A 19,453-nucleotide genomic window follows, 5' to 3' on the forward strand; every position below is an offset into this window, starting at 1 on the left:
ATGTGGGTATTATTGACAACATGGGTACGAGAATTGGTTGGTGGAACCATCTCGTTAACAACCAACAATGTACTAACATTTTGCTTTTAGCCCCCTCTTGATGTAGGAGAAAACTTGCTTTTCGCTAAAAACTTATAGCCCCACCTGCCATATATGCATATAGTATAGATGATTACTTTTCACCCCTCTCTTATGTGACTTGTCGGCATATTCAATATGCTGACCTACACGGCTGCAACGTCTTATGTTGCAGATATTTTTCTTCGATGAGTAAGAGTACGATTCAGGGTTACGGTCTACACTCAACTTGCCGTTGGTGTTTATTGGGACTCCACTCCCTTGACTGCTTCCGCTAAGATATTTAAGGTATATATATCAGTTTTACGCTATTTACATGTGATTGCACTTTGATATATACATTGATGTACTGTGTGTGCCAGCATACTGATCCAGGGATGGCACAGAAACACAGAGGCTTGACTCGTCTTGAGTCGGGTCGCTACAGCACCGCTCGGTGTGTTGAACCTCGAGCGTCGTCTGTGGATGTTGCGAACATCTGACATACATGTTTTTTTGATGACTACATGATAGTTCAATGCGTAATGCTTAAACGGCTTAGAATTGAGGTACCGAAGACATTTTGAACATCAGGGAACATGTGAGATGTTCGAAGAGATGAAATTGGTATTTCATGCTCGTGCCCTTGTTGAGAGGTATGAGACCTCCGAGAAGATTATTTGTATACAAAGTAAGGGAGAAAAGCTCAATCGTTGAGCATGTGCTCAGATTGTCTGAGTGCTACAATCGCTTGAATCGAGTGGGAGTTAATCTTCGAGATGAGATAGTAATGGTTCTCCAAAGTCACTGCCACCAAGCTACTAGAGCTTCGTGATAAACTATAACATATTAAGGATAGATATGATGATCCTTAAGCTATTCACGATGTTTGACATCGCGAAATTAGAAATCAAATAGGAGCATTAGTTGTTGATGGTTAGTAAAACCACTAGTTTCAAGAAGGGCAAGGGGAAGAAGGGATACTTCATGAAACGACAAACCAGTTGCTGCTCTAGTGAAGAAACCCAAGGTTGAACCCAAACCCGAGACTAAGTGCTTCTATTACGAGGGGAATGGTCACGGAGGAGGAACTACCCTAGATACTTGGTAGATGAGAAGGCTGGCAAAGTCGACAAAAGTTTCTTGGATATACATGATATTGATGTGTACCTTACTAGTACTCCTATTAGCACCAGGGTATTAGATACCGGTTAGTAACTCGAAATTATAGCTACGGATTAAATGGATACTAGCAAGGGTGAGGTGACGATGTGTGTTTGAACTAATTCTAAGGTCGATGTGATCAAACTTCGCCCGCTCCCTCTACCATCGGGATTAATGTTAAACCTAAATTATTGTTATTTGGTGTTTGCGTTGAGCATGAACATGATTATTCTATTTGCTTGAAGAGAATATTGCAATACGATTATTTATTTGAAGAGAATAATGGTTATTCTATTTGCTTGAATAAATACCTTCAATAGTTTATTGAATCTCGATCGTAGTGCTACACATGTTTACAATATTGATGCCAAAAGATACAAAGTAGTAACGATAGTACCACTTATTATGGCACTGCCACTTGAGTCATGTTGGTATAAAATGCATGAAGAAGCTCCATGCTGATGGATCTTTTTACTCACTCATTTTTGAAACTTTTGAGACATGCAAACCATACCTATTGGTATAAACGGATGAAGAAACTCCATGTAGATGGATCATTTGGACTCACTTGATTTTGAATCGCTTGAGACATGCAAACCATACCACATGGGCAAGATGACTGAAGGCCTCGTTTTCCAGTGAGATGGAACTAGAAAGTAACTTATTGGAAGTAATATGTTTGGATGTATGCAGTCCAATGAGTGCCGAGGCACGCAGTGGATATCGTTATGTTCTTACTTCAGAGATGATTTGAGTAGATACTGGTGTATTTGCTTGATGAAACACACGTCTGAATTATTGAAAGGTTCAAGTAGATTCAGAGTGAAGTTGAAGATTGTCATGACAAGAGGGTAACATGTCTGCAATATGATCATAGAGATGAATATCTGAGTTGCGAGTTTGGTACACAATTAACAAATGTGAAAATTGTTTCACATCTCATGCCACCTAGAACACCATAGTGTGATGGTGTGTCCGAACGTCATAGCCGCGCCCTATTTGATATGGTGCATACTATGATGTCTCTTATCGAATTACCACTATTGTTTAAGGGTTATGCATAAGAGACAACCGCATTCACTTTAAATAGGGCACCACGTATTTCCATTGAGATGACATCGTATGAAGTATGGCTTGGAGAAACCTAAGCTGACGTTTCTTAAACGTTTGGGGATGCGATGCTTATGTGGAAATGTTTCAACATGATAAGCTCGAACCCAAAGCGGATAAATGCATCTTCATAGGACACCCAAAACAGTTGGGTGTACCTCCTATCTTAGATCCGGAAGCAAAGTGTTTGTTTCTAGAAACATATCCTTTCTCAAGGAAAAGTTTCTCCTGAAAGAATTGAGTGGGAGAGTGGTGGACCTTGATAAGGTTATTGAACCGTCACTTCAACAAGTGTGTAGCAGGGCGCAAGAAGTTGTCCATGTGGCGCCTACGCCAATTGAAGTGGAAACTGATGATAGTGATCATTAGGCTTCAGATCAAGTTACTACAAACCTTGTAGGTCGACAAGGTCGCGTACTACTACAGAGTGGTACGGTAACCCTGTCTTGGAGGTCATGTTGTTGAACAACAATGAACCTACGAGCTATGGAGAAGCGATGGTGGGCCCGGATTCCGGCAAATGGCTTGAGGCCATGAAATCCAAGAGAGGATCCGTATATAAAAACAAAGTGTAGACTTTGGAAGAACTACTTGATGGTCGTAAGACTATTAAGTATAGATGTATCTTTAAAAGGAAGACAAACGATGATGGTGAAAAGTCACCATTAAGAAAAGTTCGACTTGTCACAAAGATGTTTCTGACAAGTTCAAAGAGTTGACTATGATGAAACTTTCTCACTTTTAGCGATGCTAAAAGTTTGTTGGAATTATGTTAGATGTTGCTGCATTATTTAGGAAATATTGCACATAGGATGTCAAAACATTGTTTCCTCGACGGTTTCCTTGAGGAAAGGTTGTATGTGATACAACCAGAAGGTTTTGTCGATCCTAAGGATGCTAACAAGTATGCAAGCTCCAGCAATCCTTCTATGGACTGGTGCAAGCATCTCGGAGTTGGAATATACGCTTTGATGAGATGATCAAAGCTTTTGGGTTTATACAAGGTTTATGAGAAACTTGTATTTCCAAAGAAGTTAGTGGGAGCACTATAAAATTTCTGATATGTATATATGGTTGACATATTGTTGATCGGAAGTAGTGTAGAATTTCTGGAAAGCATAAAGGGTTGCTTGAAAGGAGTTTTTCAATGGAAAACCTAGATAGAGCTACTTGAACATTGAGCATCAAGATCTGTAGAGATAGATCAAAATGCTAAATATAAATTTCAATGAAATTCATGTCTTGACAAGTTTTTGAAGGAGTTCAAAATAGATCAACAAAGAAAGAGTTCTTGGCTGTGTTGTAAGGTGTGAATTTGAGTAACACTCAAAGCCCGACCACGACAGAAGAAAGAGAAAGGACGAAGGTCGTCCCCTATGCCTTAGCCGTAGGCTCTAAAGTATGCCATGTTGTGTACTACACCTCATGTGTGCCTTGACATGAGTCTTTCAAGGGGCACAAAGAGTGATCCAGGATTGAATCACTGAACAACGGTCAAATTTATCCTTAGTAACTAGTGGACTAAGGAATTTTTCTCGATTATGGAGGTGATTAAATAGTTTGTCGTAAAGGGTTACGTCGATGCAAGCTTTGACACTAATCCGAATAAATCTGAGTAGTAAACCGGATATGTTTAGTGGAGCAGTCATTTGGAATAGTTCCAAATGGCACGTAGTTGCAGCATCTATAGGATGACATAGAGATTCTAAAGCACAGACGGATCTTAAAGGTTCAGATCCGTTGACTAAAAACCTCTCTCACAAGCAAGACATAATCGAGCCCCAGAACTGTATGGGTGTTAGATTCATTACGACCACAAAGTGATGTGAACTAAATTATTGACTGTATTGCAAGTGGGAGACTGTTGGAAATATGCCCTAGAGGCAATAATAAATTGGTTATTATTATATTTCCTTGTTCATGATAATCGTTTATTATCCATGCTAGAATTGTATTGATTGGAAACTCAAATACATGTGTGGATACATAGACAACACACTACCCCTAGTTGACTAGCTCGTTGATCAAAGATGGCCAAGGTTTCCTGGCCATAGGCAAGTGTTGTCACTTGATAACAGAATCACATCATTAGGAGAATGATGTGATGGACAAGACCAAAACTATAAACGTAGCATATGATCGTGTCAGTTTATTTCTACTGTTTTTCTGCATGTCAATTTATGTGTTCCTATGACCATGAGATCATGCAACTCCCGGACACCGGAGGAATACCTTGTTTGTATCAAATGTCACAATGTTACCAGGTGACTAGAAAGGTACTCTACAGGTATCTTCGAAGGTGTCCGTTGGGTTGGCATGGATCAAGACTGGGATTTGTCACTCCGTGTGACAGAGAGGTATCTCGGGGCCCACTCGGCAATACAACATCACAATAGGCCTTGCAAGCAATGTGACTAAGGAGTTAGTTATGAGATCTTGTATTACGGAACGAGTAAAGACACTTGCCGGTAACGGTATTGAACTAGGTATGGAGATACCGACGATCGAATCTCGGGCAAGTAACATACCGAAGGACAAAGGGAACAACATACAGGATTAACTGAATCCTTGACATAGAGGTTCAACCGATAGAGATCTTCATAGAATATGTAGGAGCCAATATGGACATCCAGGTCCCGCTATTGGTTATTGACTGGAGAATGTCTCAGGTCATGTGTGCATAGTTCTTCAACCCGCAGGGTCTGCACTTAAGGTTCGGTGACGTTTCGTTATAGTTGAGTTATATGTGTTGGTAACCGAAAGTTGTTCGGAGTCTCGGATGAGATCTCGGACGTCCCGAGGACCTCCGGAATTGTCCGGAGGTAAAGATTGATATATAGGAAGTTCTGTTTTGGTCACCGGAAAAGTTTTGGGCTCATCGGTAGTGTACCGGGAGTGCCGGGAGGGTACCGGGGACCATCGGGAGGGGTGTCACGCCCCGAGGGGCCTTATGGGCTGTGGGAGGATACAAACCAGCCCCTAGTGGGCTGACATAAGCTCCCACTAAGGCCCATGAGGTTTGAGAGGCAAAAACCCAAAGGTGGAAAGGGTTTCCAAGTGGAAAGGAGGAATACTACTCCTAGTAGGATTGGAGTAGGACTCCTCCACCTCTAATTTCAGCCAAACCTTGAGGGTTTGAGGCTGCCTCCTCCCCTCCCTCCCTCCTATATATACTAGAGGTATTGAGAGTTTTTAAGACACACAATTTCAGCCACGTGCTACCCTCTCCTCTAGTTTGTAGTTCTTCCTCTAGATCAGATTTCTGCGGTGCTTAGGCAAAGCCCTGCAGGAATAGACCACCACCATCACCGGCGTGCCGTCACGATGCCGGAGAACTCTTCTAATTCCCCGTCTCTCTTGCTGGATAAGAAGGCGGAGATCTCATCGAGCTGTACATGTGCTGAACGCGGAGGTGTCGTCTGTTCGGCACTAGATTGGGATGGATCGTGATGGGATCGCGGGACGGATCATGATGAGATCGCGGGACGGGCTGTGATTTGGATCGTGAAGATGTTCCACGACATCAACCGCATTATATACGCTTCTGCTTAGCGATCTACAAGGGTATGTAGATTCACTCTCCCCTCTCGTAGATGATCATCACCATGGATAGGTATTGCGTGTGCGTAGGAAATTTTTTGTTTCCCATGCGACGTTCCCCAACACAGACTTGTTTATATGCCCCATCATGGTTGCAACCTTGAGCTCCTCTCTAAAGCAGGCCTATGGGCCTAACGAACCTCTCTCTGCCCTGTAGGGCCTACTTGTCCCGCGGGCCTGCATCCTGGCCCAACAAGTACTTGGGTTTCTAGTCGTATGCACGTCGTGGTGGCCTACGATGCAGGAATTTTTTGTTAATTTTTCAACTTTTAGTCCCGGTTTGTGGTGGCAACAAGGACTAAAGGTATTTTTATAGTTTTTTGTTTTATTTATTTTCTTTGTTTCTACTTACAACCAAATATTTAGAGTTTTTGAGTGAATATTTTTACTTTAGGTCACAAAAATTATGAACTTTTTGTTAGTGCTAGTAGTTTTCAAATTTGAATTCTTTGAAATTTGTGTGAATCACTAGTTTGTGAATAACTTTACTTTAAAAATAGATTTCTGAGTGATTGTTTTTCCTGCTATTTAATATTAGTGTGTTTTATCATCATATTAAATTTGGTAATTTTTAGGTTATTTTAAATGAGTGTTTTAAGAAAAACAGATTTTGTTTACCTCTTTTAGTTTTATAGCTAAAAAATCATTAAATGCATGAAAACTAGCCAATGAAGTCAGAAAGGGTTGAAAATTCATGACGTGGCTTTGAATGGTGCATATTGAAAGCACAAAAAGTCTGGAGTTAAAATAAGTTTAAAAAATGAAATGCCTTTGTAACACATGAGTTTTCGTCCGAAACTCTCATACTTCGAAAGAGATTGTCTAGTTTGTACACGAACTATATACATTTTTTGCCGTAAGCCTCTCAAATTTTTTGCACATGCTATGTGGGTGAAATAATGATAGCATGCCATATTTCAGCCTTTCGAGAGTTCATTTGTAGTGCTTTACAATTTCATGGTCATTTAGCTCAAAAAATCATTAAATGCATGAAAAATAGCAAACGGAGTCAGAAAAGGTTGAAAATTGATGATATGGCTTTGAATGGTGTATATTGGACGCACAAAAAGTGTAGAGTTAAAATAAATTTGAAAAAATGAAATGCCTTTGTAACACATGGGTTTTCATCCCAAACCGTGATACTTCGAAAGAGATTGTCAAGTTTGTACACGAAATGCATCCAATATTTTCCGTAACCCTCTCAACTTTTTAGCATATGCTATGTGGGTGAAATGATGATACCATGCCAAGTTTCAGCATTTTCTTAGTTCATTTGTAGTGCTTTTCAATTTCAGGGTCATTTAGCTCAAAAAATAATTAAATGCATGAAAAATAGCAAATGAAATCATAAAGGGTTGAAAATTGATGATGTGGCTTTGAATGGTGCATATTGAATGCACAAAAATTCTGGAGTTAAAATAAGTTTTAAAAAATGAAATGCCTTTGTAAAAAATGAGTTTTCGTCCGAAACCGTGATACTTCAAAAGAGATTGTCCAGTTTGTATACGAAGTGCATTCAGTTTTTGCCATAAGCCTGTCAACTTTTTAGCAAATGCTATGTGGGTGAAATGATGATACCATGCCAAGTTTTAGCCTTTTCGGAGTTCATTTGTAGTGCTTTTCAATTTCAGGGTCACTTAGCTCAAAAAAATAATTAAATGTATGAAAAATAGCAAATGAAGTCCGAAAGAGTTGAAAATTGATGATGTGGCATTGAATGGTGTATATTGAACGCAAAAAAGGTCTCGAGTTAAAATAAGTTAAAAAATGAAATGCCTTTGTAACACATGAGTTTTCGTCCGAAACCTGATACTTCGAACGAGATTATCTAGTTTGTACACGAAGTGCATCTAGTTTTTGTCGTAACCCTCTCAACGTTTTAGCACATGCTATGTGGGTGAAATACTGATACCATGCCAAGTTTCAGCCTTTTTTGAGTTCAATCCTAGTGTTTTCCAATTTTAGGGTCATTTAGCTCAAAAAAAATCATTAAATGCATGAAAAATATTTTGTTTGCACATAATTGCATTTATTAACTCCTACATAATGTTTCCTTGTGTTTTAAATGCCAAAACACACACACACACACACACACATATATACACATACCCTAACTCTTACACAAAGATTCCCTCCGGTTTGTCCGAAGTGGGACTTTCCAGATAAGTCTGGAAACTCACTACACAAGAAAGTTATGACGGTGAAGCCGGTCACATCTGAGAGTGGGGTCTTGGGGTATAAAACTTTTTCTTCGGGTTTGTCCCTTTACGCCGTAACCATGGACAACCTTCATCATTTAATAGGCTGCTTGGGTCAGTCTTCACTATGAAGGGAGGAATTTCATGAAAATTTTTATAATCTTCTGACATGTTTGTCTTGACCTCCACTCCCATGATGTTTCTTTTCCCTGAAAGAACTATATGGTGCTTTGGCTCATCATATGTTGTATTTGTTTCCTTATCTTTTCTTTTTTTGGCTCATCATATGCTGTATTGACTATGATGAGACCTTCTCACCCGTAGCGATGCTGGAGTCGGTCCAAATCATGTTAGCAATTGCCGCATTTTATGATTATGCAATCTGGCAAATGGATGTCAGAAGACCATTCCTGAACGGCTTTTCTTAAAGAAGAATTGTATATGATACAACCGGATGGTTTTGTCGATCCTAGCAGTGCTAACAAGGTATGCAAGCTCTAGTGCTCCATCTATGCGCTGGTGCAAGCATCTCGGAGTTGGAACATTTGCTTTGATGAGGTGATCAAAGCGTTTGGGTTTGTACATACTTATGAAGAAGCCTGTATTTACAAGAAAGTGAGTGGGAGCTCTGTAGCATTTCTCATATTATATGTGGATGACATATTGTTGGAAATGATATAGAACTATTGGATAGCATGAAGGCCTATTTGAATAAGAGTTTTTAAATGAAGGACCTTGGAGAAGCTTCTTATATATTAGGCATCAAGAACTATAGAGATACATCGAGACGCCTCATAGGTCTTTCACAAAGCACATACCTTAACAAGATATTGAAGAAGTTCAATATGGAGAAGGCTAAGTACGGGTTATTGCCTGTATTGCAAGGTGTGAGGTTGAGTGCGACTCAACAACTGACCACGGTGGAAGATAGAGAAAAGATGAGTATCGTCCCCTATGCTTCAGCCATAGGATCTATCATGTATGCCATGCTTGTTGGGGAACGTCGCATGGGAAACAAAAAATTTCCTACGCGCACGAAGACCTATCATGGTGATGTCCATCTACGAGAGGGGATGAGTGATCTATGTACCCTTGTAGATCGTACAGCAGAAGCGTTAGAGAACGCGGTTGATGTAGTGGAACGTCCTCACGTCCCTCGATCCGCCCCGCGAACAATCCCGCGATCAGTCCCACGATCTAGTACCGAACGGACGGCACCTCCGCGTTCAGCACACGTGCAGCTCGACGATGATCTCGGCCTTCTTGATCCAGCAAGAGAGACGGAGAGGTAGAAGAGTTCTCCGGCAGCGTGACGGCGCTCCGGAGGTCGGTGATGATCTTGTCTCAGCAGGGCTCCGCCCGAGCTCCGCAGAAACACGATCTAGAGGAAAAACTATGGAGGTATGTGGTCGCGCAGCCGTGAGAAAGTCGTCTCAAATCAGCCCTAAAACCTCCGTATATATAGGTGGGAGGGAGGGGAGGAGGCAGCCTCAAAACCTAAAGGTTTGGCCGAAATTGGAGGTGGAGGAGTCCTACTCCAATCCTACTTGGAGTAGGATTCCACCTTCCCACTTGGAAACTCTTTCCACCTTGTGTTTTTTCCTTCTCAAACCTTATGGGCCTTAGTGGGAACTTATTCCAGCCCACTAGGGGCTGGTTTATCTCTTCCCATAGCCCATGAGACCCCTTGGGGCGTGACACCCCTCCCGATGGTCCCCGGCACCCCTCCCGGCACTCCCGGTACACTACCGATGAGCCCGAAACTTTTCCGGTAATGCACGAAAACCTTCCGGTAACCAAATGAGGTCATCCTATATATCAATCTTCGTTTCCGTACCATTCCGGAAACCCTCGTGACGTCCGTGATCTCATCCAGGACTCCGAACAACATTCGGTAACCAACCATATAACTCAAATACGCATAAAACAACGTCGAACCTTAAGTGTGCAGACCCTGCGGGTTCGAGAACTATGTAGACATGACCCGAGAGACTCCTCGGTCAATATCCAATAGCGGGACCTGGATGCCCATATTGGATCCTACATATTCTACGAAGATCTTATCGTTTGAACCTCAGTGCCAAGGATTCATATAATCCCGTATGTCATTCCCTTTGTCCTTCGGTATGTTACTTGCCCGAGATTCGATCGTCAGTATCCGTATACCTATTTCAATCTCGTTTACTGGCAAGTCTCTTTACTCGTTCCGTAATACAAGATCCCGCAACTTACACTAAGTTACATTGCTTGCAAGGCTTGTGTGTGATGTTGTATTACCGAGTGGGCCCCGAGATACCTCTCCGTTCACACGGAGTGACAAATCCCAGTCTTGATCCATACTAACTCAACTAACACCTTCGGAGATACCTGTAGAGCATCTTTATAGTCACCCAGTTACGTTGCGACGTTTGATACACACAAAGCATTCCTCCGGTGTCCGTGAGTTATATGATCTCATCGTCATAGGAACAAATACTTGACACGCAGAAAACAGTAGCAACAAAATGACACGATCAACATGCTACGTCTATTAGTTTGGGTCTAGTCCATCACATGATTCTCCTAATGATGTGATCCCGTTATCAAGTGACAACACTTGCCTATGGCCAGGAAACCTTGACCATCTTTGATCAACGAGCTAGTCAACTAGAGGCTTACTAGGGACAGTGTTTTGTCTATGTATCCACACAAGTACTGTGTTTCCAATCAATACAATTATAGCATGGATAATAAACGATTATCATGAACTAAGAAATATAATAATAACTAATTTATTATTGCCTCTAGGGCATATTTCCAACAATGCTGTGTACTAGACCTGATGTGAATCTTGCCATAAGTTTGGTAGGGAGGTACCAGAGTGATCTGGGAGTGGATCACCGGACAACAGTCAAGAATATCCTAAATTACCTGAAAAGTACTAAAGATATGTTTCTCTTTTATTGAGGTGTCGAAGAGCTTGTCGTAAAGGGTTACGTCGATGCTAGCTTCAATACAGATCCGGATGACTCCAAGTCACAGATCGGATACGTGTACATTTTGAATAATGGGGCAGTTAGCTGGTGCAGTTGCAATCAAAGCATCGTTGCGACATCTACATGTGAAGCGGAGTACATAGCTGCTTCGGAAGCAGCACAGGAAGGAGTCTGGATGAAGGAACTCATCACCGACCTAGGAGTGATTTCAAGTGCGTCGGGCCCGATGACTCTGTTCTATGACAAATTAGGGCTATTGCTATTGCAAAGGAGCCCATGTTTCACAAGAAGACCAAGCACATCAAGCGCCGCTTCAACTCCATACGTGGATACATCCAGGATGGAGATATAGATATTTGTAAAGTACATACGGATCTGAATGTTGCACACCCGTTGGCTAAACCTCTTCCACGGGCTAAGCATGATCAGCACCAGAACTCTATGGGTGTTCGTTTCATCACAATGTAACTAGATTATTGACTCTAGTGCAAGTGGGAGACTGTTGGAAATATGCGCTAGAAGCAATAATAAAGTGGTTATTATTATATTTCCTAGTCATGGTAATTGTCTATTATTCATGCTATAATTGTATTAACGAGAAACTGTAATACATGGGTGAATATATAGATAACAATGTGTCCCTAGTGAGCCTCTAGTTGGCTAGCTCGTTGATCAATAGATGATCATGGTTTCCTTATCATGGACATTGGACGTCATTGATAACGGGATGAGATCATTGGGGAATGATTTGATGGACAAGACCCAATCCTAAGCATAGCACTAGATCATGTTGTTCGTCTGCTAAAGCTTTTCTAATGGCGAGTATCATTTCCTTAGACCATGAGATTGTGCAACTTCCGGATACCGCGGGAGTTCTTTGGGTGTACCAAACGCCACAATGTAACTCGGTGATTATAAAGGTGCACTGCGGGTATATCCGGAAGTGTTTGTTGGGTTGTACGAATCGAGAATGGGATTTGTCACTCCGTGTGATGGAGAGGTATCTCTGGGCCCACTCGGTAATTCATCATCATACTGAGCTCAGTGTGACTAAGGAGTTAGCCACGTATTACGGAACGAGTAAAGAGACTGATACCCCACAAGTATAGGGGATCACAACAGTTTTCGAGGGTAGAGTATTCAACCCAAATTTGTTGATTCGACACAAGGTGAAGCCAAAGAATATTCTCGAGTATTAGAAGTTGAGTTTTCAATTCAACCACACCTGAAAGACTTAGTATCTGCAGCAAAGTTTCAGTAGCAAAGTAGTGTGATGGTAATGGTAGCAACAGTAAAAGTAGCAGTAGCGGCAGTGACAACAGTAGCGGTAAAGTAACGTAGCAAGGACCAGTAGGAAAAGACTCGTAGGCATTGGATTGGTGATGGATAATTATGCCGGATGACATTCATCATGTGACAGTTATAACACAGGGTGATGTGTAACTAGCTCCAGTTCGTCAATGTAATGTAGGCATGTATTCCGTATATAGTCATACGTGCTTAAGGAAAAGAATTTGCATGCCATCTATTGTCCATCCCTCCCGTGGCAGCGGGGTCCTAATGGAAACTTAGGGATATTAAGATCTCCTTTTAATAGAGAACTGGAGCAAAGCATTAGCGCATAGTGAATACATGAAATCCTCATACTATGGTCATCTCCGGGAGTGGTTCCGGCTATTGTCACTCCGGGGTTGCCGGGTCATAACACATAGTAGGTGACTACAACTTGCAAGATAGGATCAAGAACACACATATATTGATGAAAACATAATACATTCAGATCTGAAATCATGGCACTCGGGCCCTAGTGACAAGCATTAAGCATAGCAAAGTAGTAGCAACATCAATCTCAGAACATAGTGATACTAGGGATCAAACCCCATCAAAACTAACTCGATTACATGATAGATCTCATCCAACCCATCACCGTCGAGCAAGCCTATGATGAGATTACTCACGAACGGTGAAGAGCATCATCGAATTGGCGATGAAGGATGGTTGGTGATGACGACGGCGTCGATCTCCCCTCTCCGGAGCCCAGAACGGACTCCAGATCTTCCCTCCAGAGGAAGAACAGGTGGCAGCGGCGGCTCCGTGTCGTAAAACGCGATGAACTCTTCTCTATGATTTTTTTCCGGGTGAGAGAGACTATATAGAGCTGGGGTTGGAGGCGGCGGAGCCACGAGGGCCTCACAAGCCTGCCAGGTGCGGCGAGGGGGGGCCTCCACTACAAGGAATATGCTAATACACGACGCTATTTTTTCGTCGCTACATCGTCACGGTTTTTAATTTACGACGATCTCACGATGAAAAACCAAGCGCCGAAAACGGAGCATCACAAATGAACAGCGGCGACGTTTTGATCAAAATCGTCGTAACTTTTACAACAATTCCTAGATCGTCGTAACCTTTACGATGATCCTAAATCGTTGTTGGCAATCAAACCCAGTCCTACGTGGCAGCCTACGTGGCAAAATTACGACGAAATCAAAACGTCATGGTTGAAATCAGCCCAACCCATTTCAATTGATAACATGGGCTAGTTTTATTTTGTTAGGCTTTTTTCTTATTGGGCTTCCTTTTGGGCCTTGGGTTTTTTTGAATTTTTTTTGTATCATTATAATTTGGGCCCTGGCCTTTTAGTGCCCAAATACATTTGGTCCAGTTTCAGTTTTGGCCTTTTTTCATTTTTGAATTCAACAACTTTTTGTTTCAAAACTTGGTTTCATTTCTATTTGTTGGGCCTTTTCAACCCAATTATTTGTTCAATATTAAATCCAACACTATTTCATATTCAAATAAAAAACTCCAAGTCAAATAAAAATTATCCATCATATAACATAACATCACATAATACATCTCCCACGTTTACATAACACGATAACTCATGTCATGAATAAATTTCCTTACACGGGAATATAGCAAGAACGGACAGAATTGCACAATAGAACAGTGGCACATCTGCTAACAATGGAGTTCATTCCACTCTCCTATGAGACATAGGTTCAGAAATTTTTATATTGTGGTTATTTGAATATCCCAAGTAGGCATCCTCGACATCTTCTCACCACTTTCCTAGCAATAGAGAAAGAGACAAAACAAAAAATATTAGACCATAATATTACACGAGAGCACATATCAGTAACTTCAAATCACAAAATATATCCATTATAATAGATGTCAGAGTTGTATAATTATCATGCAAGTTTAGTAATATATGTGGCTATTCCAAAAAAAATATCATGCAAGTTCAGTAGCATGATTGTAGATAGATTCCAAATAGTTAGAACATAATGTATAGGAGTTGCTGGACTTTGTCCAATCGATTCTCCTTTCGTAGTGAATCTACAGTTCAGTTGTAAACTATTTTTGTTCTGAAGAAATAAAGATATTTGCTTCCCAAGAGCACAAAGGAATATGTGTCACAGGACAGAACGAGCTTTCAAATAGGGCCAGAGTTCATCTGCAGACTTACTAAAGCAGTTTGATTCGCAAGGATTGCATGTTAAAGGCAAAGATGCAACAATTCACACAACATTGTAAGTTTGTAACTAATTATATTTAGAACAAGGAAGATCTTCTAAAAAGAGTGCAAGTTCTGAAACCTGCGAGCCTAAGTAACTCACTGTGAGCAACTAACGTTTACACTTTAAATTAAGTTGTATATGCATACATCAAAGCTAGAAAGTGCTAAGGCGGGTCCATGACATGCAAGCAGTTCAATTTCTTTAATGCTAATTTCACACTATGAATTTGCTGAATTTTAAGTGCAGAACTATGAATGATCGGCAAATACATACATGGCTGAACTAAAAACTGCATAACTACAAAACTAGCAGCGCACACTTGTTCATCTCTACTGCTCACACAGAGCTAATGAATCAACCTGCAAGATGGGGTAACTGATGTACCCAAGGTACAATATCTCCTAGTGAAGCCAGCCCTGGATAATTAGACATGCGAGTCAAACAACTTTTACTAGTTTAGTTAAGGTGAGCAAGCTGAATTTAGATTGGTGTAGATCGCAGGAAGTTAAACTGAAGTGAAGTTAATTAATTAACAAGTTGGAGTCCCCTAATCCCCTCTCCATGTTTCCCTGCAACTAGTCCACTCAATTACCGGCAGCTACTCTCTCCCACACCTTCTCCAACACTGATTGGCATCCCAAGAAGAAGCCACTAATTAGAACAAGCACACAATGCGTACACCTAAAACAAGAGAATCCAAGACTGGTTATACTAGGTTAACATGATTCGTGCTGAAGCACATCGTAGACAAGGGGTGTGGCGTGATTGACATTTTCATAAACAGATGGTTGTTCTGTTTTAATGAGGCATAGTTGTTTAGATGTATCACACATGGTTGCCATGTTTAAGCAGGTGTAGTGGCCAGGTTTTAAGTGAGATGTAGTTGTCCGATATACAATACCTGGATTGTCAGGTTTTAATAGATGTAGTTGCCAGATTTACAACATTTTTTAAGGTGCAAACTAGTTTTTTTGTGTAAATGCATGGCAAGTAGGGAAGATTTATAGTTACAGCTAGGTTGTTCTGTTTTCTGGGAAAAGTAGTACAAATGCAAAAGTAGTTATAGCGAGGCATAATTATATTGGAAAGTAGAGCATTTTTATGTGCAAACTAGATTGGAAGTAGAGAAAATAACCTGGCAACGAGTTATGTTACACATTGAAGCTTTTTTTCAAACATGGGAATACTGAGATTCCACTTATGTGATTAAAAGCATAACATCTAACATACATTTTCTTCTTTTGTCTCCTCGAAGATGGAAAATAAATCAGCCATGTGAACAAAAGCTATGAAGATTTTCTACATATGTGACATGTCATGGCAAAGCATGCCAACGAGTTTCTAAAGCTTTTTTGTGTGCCAACTAAGTAAGGAAAACATTGGAGATTTTTGTGTGCCATATTGATGCCCATGTAGTAAGCAAAACCACAGATCTTTTCGTTTCTTGTCCAAGAACATATGTTGCAAGAGAGATGTGGTAGAGGTAATAGCATGCCATTTATTGTTAAATTGCAACAGTGGCAGGGCCAGGATATCACCACGTATCATACCTTGCTAAATTCCTACACTACAGGTAATAGCATGCCATTTATTGTTTTCATTTGCTACCGGATGCAACACGGTAACAACAAACACTAGTCATATGCATAAGTTGGCATTCTGTAGTGACCTCCAACACTAAATTGTCATCAATCAAAGCTCGCAGGAGAGATTAAAACGACAAAAGCTTAGATTTTTCTTGCATATTTGCACTCTAAGCTACTGGCTGGTTCCATGAGCCCAACAAATCGCTACCAACGAAACCACAATCCCTAGATCGGGACCAAAATTAACCAGCCCGAGCACCCAGATTTCGACCTAGACAGACGATTTGTTCCAAAATAAATATCAATACTTTAGTATAAAATTTGTACAGACTTAATTTTAAATTTGTGTCACTTATTTCAAAACAGAGGAAGTATATAATAAAGCGTGTAGCCTCTTGAGAAGGCCGTGATTCGACGGAGGAGTGATGCACGTGCACTTAACTGGAAGCCGCGCGCGACGTTGGTCGATCGGTCTGTATCAGCCTACAATGCCTCACCCACTCGATCTGTAATGTACGCGCGTGTTGTCTACCCCTGTGTTGCCACGATGGGTTACTGGAGTTGTTGATTGTTTTTTGGAATAGCACATCACTCATGCCAAGTGCATATAATGCCAAGTGCATATATGCAGCTGCCTGATTATAGTACTACTCAATCGCACCAAAAGGTTACTTTAAAGCACGACAGTGAGCCCTATATTAGTGCAAAACGGTATTTTAAATTTTTACAACAAGAAATATATTACTGAAAGGTTACTTTAGAACACTGCATATAGATGATATACTTGCCATGATCACCTGACAGCTTACGGATTCAGCTGTGCTTAGTTAAATATCATCGGGGCGCACAAATTCAGATGCGGAACTAATCACAGCCGACATTCTCTTTCTCACAGCAGATGAGTAAGCGAGGTTTACAGCTTTTCTGACTTGTGTTTGCGTAGAGATGAAGAGGTTGCATGTAAAATTACCTTGTATCTTCTTCTTGTCGTCGCCTCCCCTTAGCCTTGTGTTCTGGATTACCTGCGGCTCAATGGACAAATAGTTTAGCACAATCACTGCAAACTTGGTTTCAGCTACGGTCATGTCCAAATTGCAAACATTTTGACTAGACTCTTAATTGTGATTTTTTAAATCAAATTTCATGTTTTCCACTTATGAGAAATTTAGATAATCGTAGGCTTTTCAGAAGCTTTTGACACTAGAAAGAAGGCTCTTAAGAAGCTGCACTACATGAAGAAGCTAAAAAAATCCCCAAAATAACACATTAGATGCCTACAGAACAATAGAGTATGAACCAGGGTTCTCAAGTCTAGCATTATGACATGAACTAATGTTATGTCAGGATTCAAGAAAACCTTGGCCTAGATATTCTCCATAAAACAACTTTGATATACATGCTAAAGTTTCTTAGTTCAAACTTTTTTTCCCTGAATTCAGTCATCATCTCTCTTAAGTCCAAAGTAGCGAACAATCTATTGAGGCGAAAGCGTCTACTTGTTGTTTTACCTTCGGGGACACATATGCATCCGATTATAGAACAAAAGTTTTGGTTTCCATCGGTGTTTTGAGCTATTTAGTTGAAATCTAAGGCTCGGATTCATCTTCAACCTTCAGCTCAAGTGCCGAGCCGGTCGTATCTGCCTTTAAGGAGGTCCTTAGAAGCGTTCACAGGTGACACCACAACCTGCTGCCTTTGTAGTTAAGTACCAAGGAGACTCGAGCCCCTCCACAAACACCAAACGTCCTAAGGCCCTTTACATTTGCAAACCTATATGCTTAAAGAGTCCATGTACTTATTATTTTCAGAAACATTATTGGAAGATTATTTTCAAGGTGACAAACCTTTGACCATCCGATCCGATCGAGCTAGGGATCATCATTCTGAGGGGTTCGGTAGATGAACGGGGTCAACTTTCTATTCATTTTATTTCCTTTGGCTGGACACTGGGCAGCAGGCAGCAGTGTAGCAGCTCCGAAAATGAATGGATTAATAGTACCACAAGCTAGTAGACGGGAAATGATTGGGGTTGGGGAGGTCAACTTGTTGTTCATTCCATTCCCTAGATAGCTAGCGTGTGTGCTAGACAGTATAGCAGATGCAGAGAGGAACTGATAGTAATACAGTACTATTATACTATTTTATAGGTTCACAAAGGTAGGCACTCGAATTTGTGATGAGATAGAAACGAGCAAGAACATCAGTGTAAGACAAGATACTCGAGCTAGGCGCTGAACCTCCTCCCAACCCAAACACCTGTAAAAGCATATTTCCTCCAGACGACTTGGCACTGAACCCGTGTCTTCTAAACTAAACAGTTGACTGAAGAGAAGAGCGGGGCAGGCAGCAGGTAACACCCATGCAGGAAGGGAGGAGGGAGACTACCTTCATGATCTGGTCCCGGTAGCGCTGCAGCTTATTGATCTCCTTCTTGAGGTCGGCCTCGAACTTCTCCTTCTGGTTCGCATCCTCGGTGTCGTAGACCTGCCCACAGAACGGTGCAAAATCACTCAAAATCCTGAGAATCGAGGGAGAAGAAAAGGGGGGTGGGAAGGGAGGGAGGAGGGAAGGGGAAGACCTTGTTCCAGATGCTCTCCAGGACGTCGACGCCCTCCTGGACGCCTCCAGGTGCTCACGGAAGATTTGGGAGCTGTAGAGGGGGATTTGGGGTTGGATCTGGGGCCTTCCTCCTAGGAAGACAAAGAGAAGGAGAAGGTGGGGTGGGGGTGACGGCGGCGGGTTGCAGAGTGAGGCGGGATGTCGACGATGGGGCTGGAGCAGAAGAGGTCGCCGGTGTGGTGGGGGGAGAGGAGAAGAGGTCGGCGGCGTCCAACAGCGGCGGTTTTGGGGGATCGAATCGAGGGCAGAGAGGAGGAGGCACAGGAAGACAAGGGAGAGAAGCGACGGGTGACGAGCTCCGTGCGCAACCCCGTTCCCCGCCTCCGGATCCGTGCAACCCACGTAGTGCCCATGCTCATCCACCGAGGGCGGACCACAGCGCGGCGACGTTGGTGTTGGGGCAGTTGGGACGTCGCGTCGTCCGGGATCTCCATCGTCACCTCATCTTCATCGGTGAGGGGGTGTAGGCCAGGGTGGTATTGTGGTTGGGCCGGTGGCAGTGCTCGGGGAGGAAGGGGAGGGAGGGTGGCGGCACGATGGCTGGGAGCGGCGAGGAGAGGACTGGATCGAGAGGGGTGGCAGCGGCGGCGAGGAGATGGGGACGAGTGAGGAAGGGT

At 42.0% G+C, this 19,453-nt stretch overlaps 1 long non-coding RNA gene across 1 annotated transcript; it reads right to left on the reverse strand.

Moving 5' to 3' along the window:
• Positions 1–13,996: 13,996 nt before the first annotated feature.
• Positions 13,997–17,326, reverse strand: LOC123411266. Its single transcript, XR_006613224.1, has 2 exons — positions 17,188–17,326; positions 13,997–14,179 (listed from the first exon to the last, which is right to left on the reverse strand). It is a non-coding gene; the product is annotated as an uncharacterized LOC123411266 (long non-coding RNA).
• Between the last annotated feature and the right edge of the window lie 2,127 nt (positions 17,327–19,453).

The sequence above is a fragment of the Hordeum vulgare genome, chromosome 7H, assembly GCF_904849725.1.
Source record: "Hordeum vulgare subsp. vulgare chromosome 7H, MorexV3_pseudomolecules_assembly, whole genome shotgun sequence".
NCBI lineage: Eukaryota > Viridiplantae > Streptophyta > Magnoliopsida > Poales > Poaceae > Hordeum > Hordeum vulgare.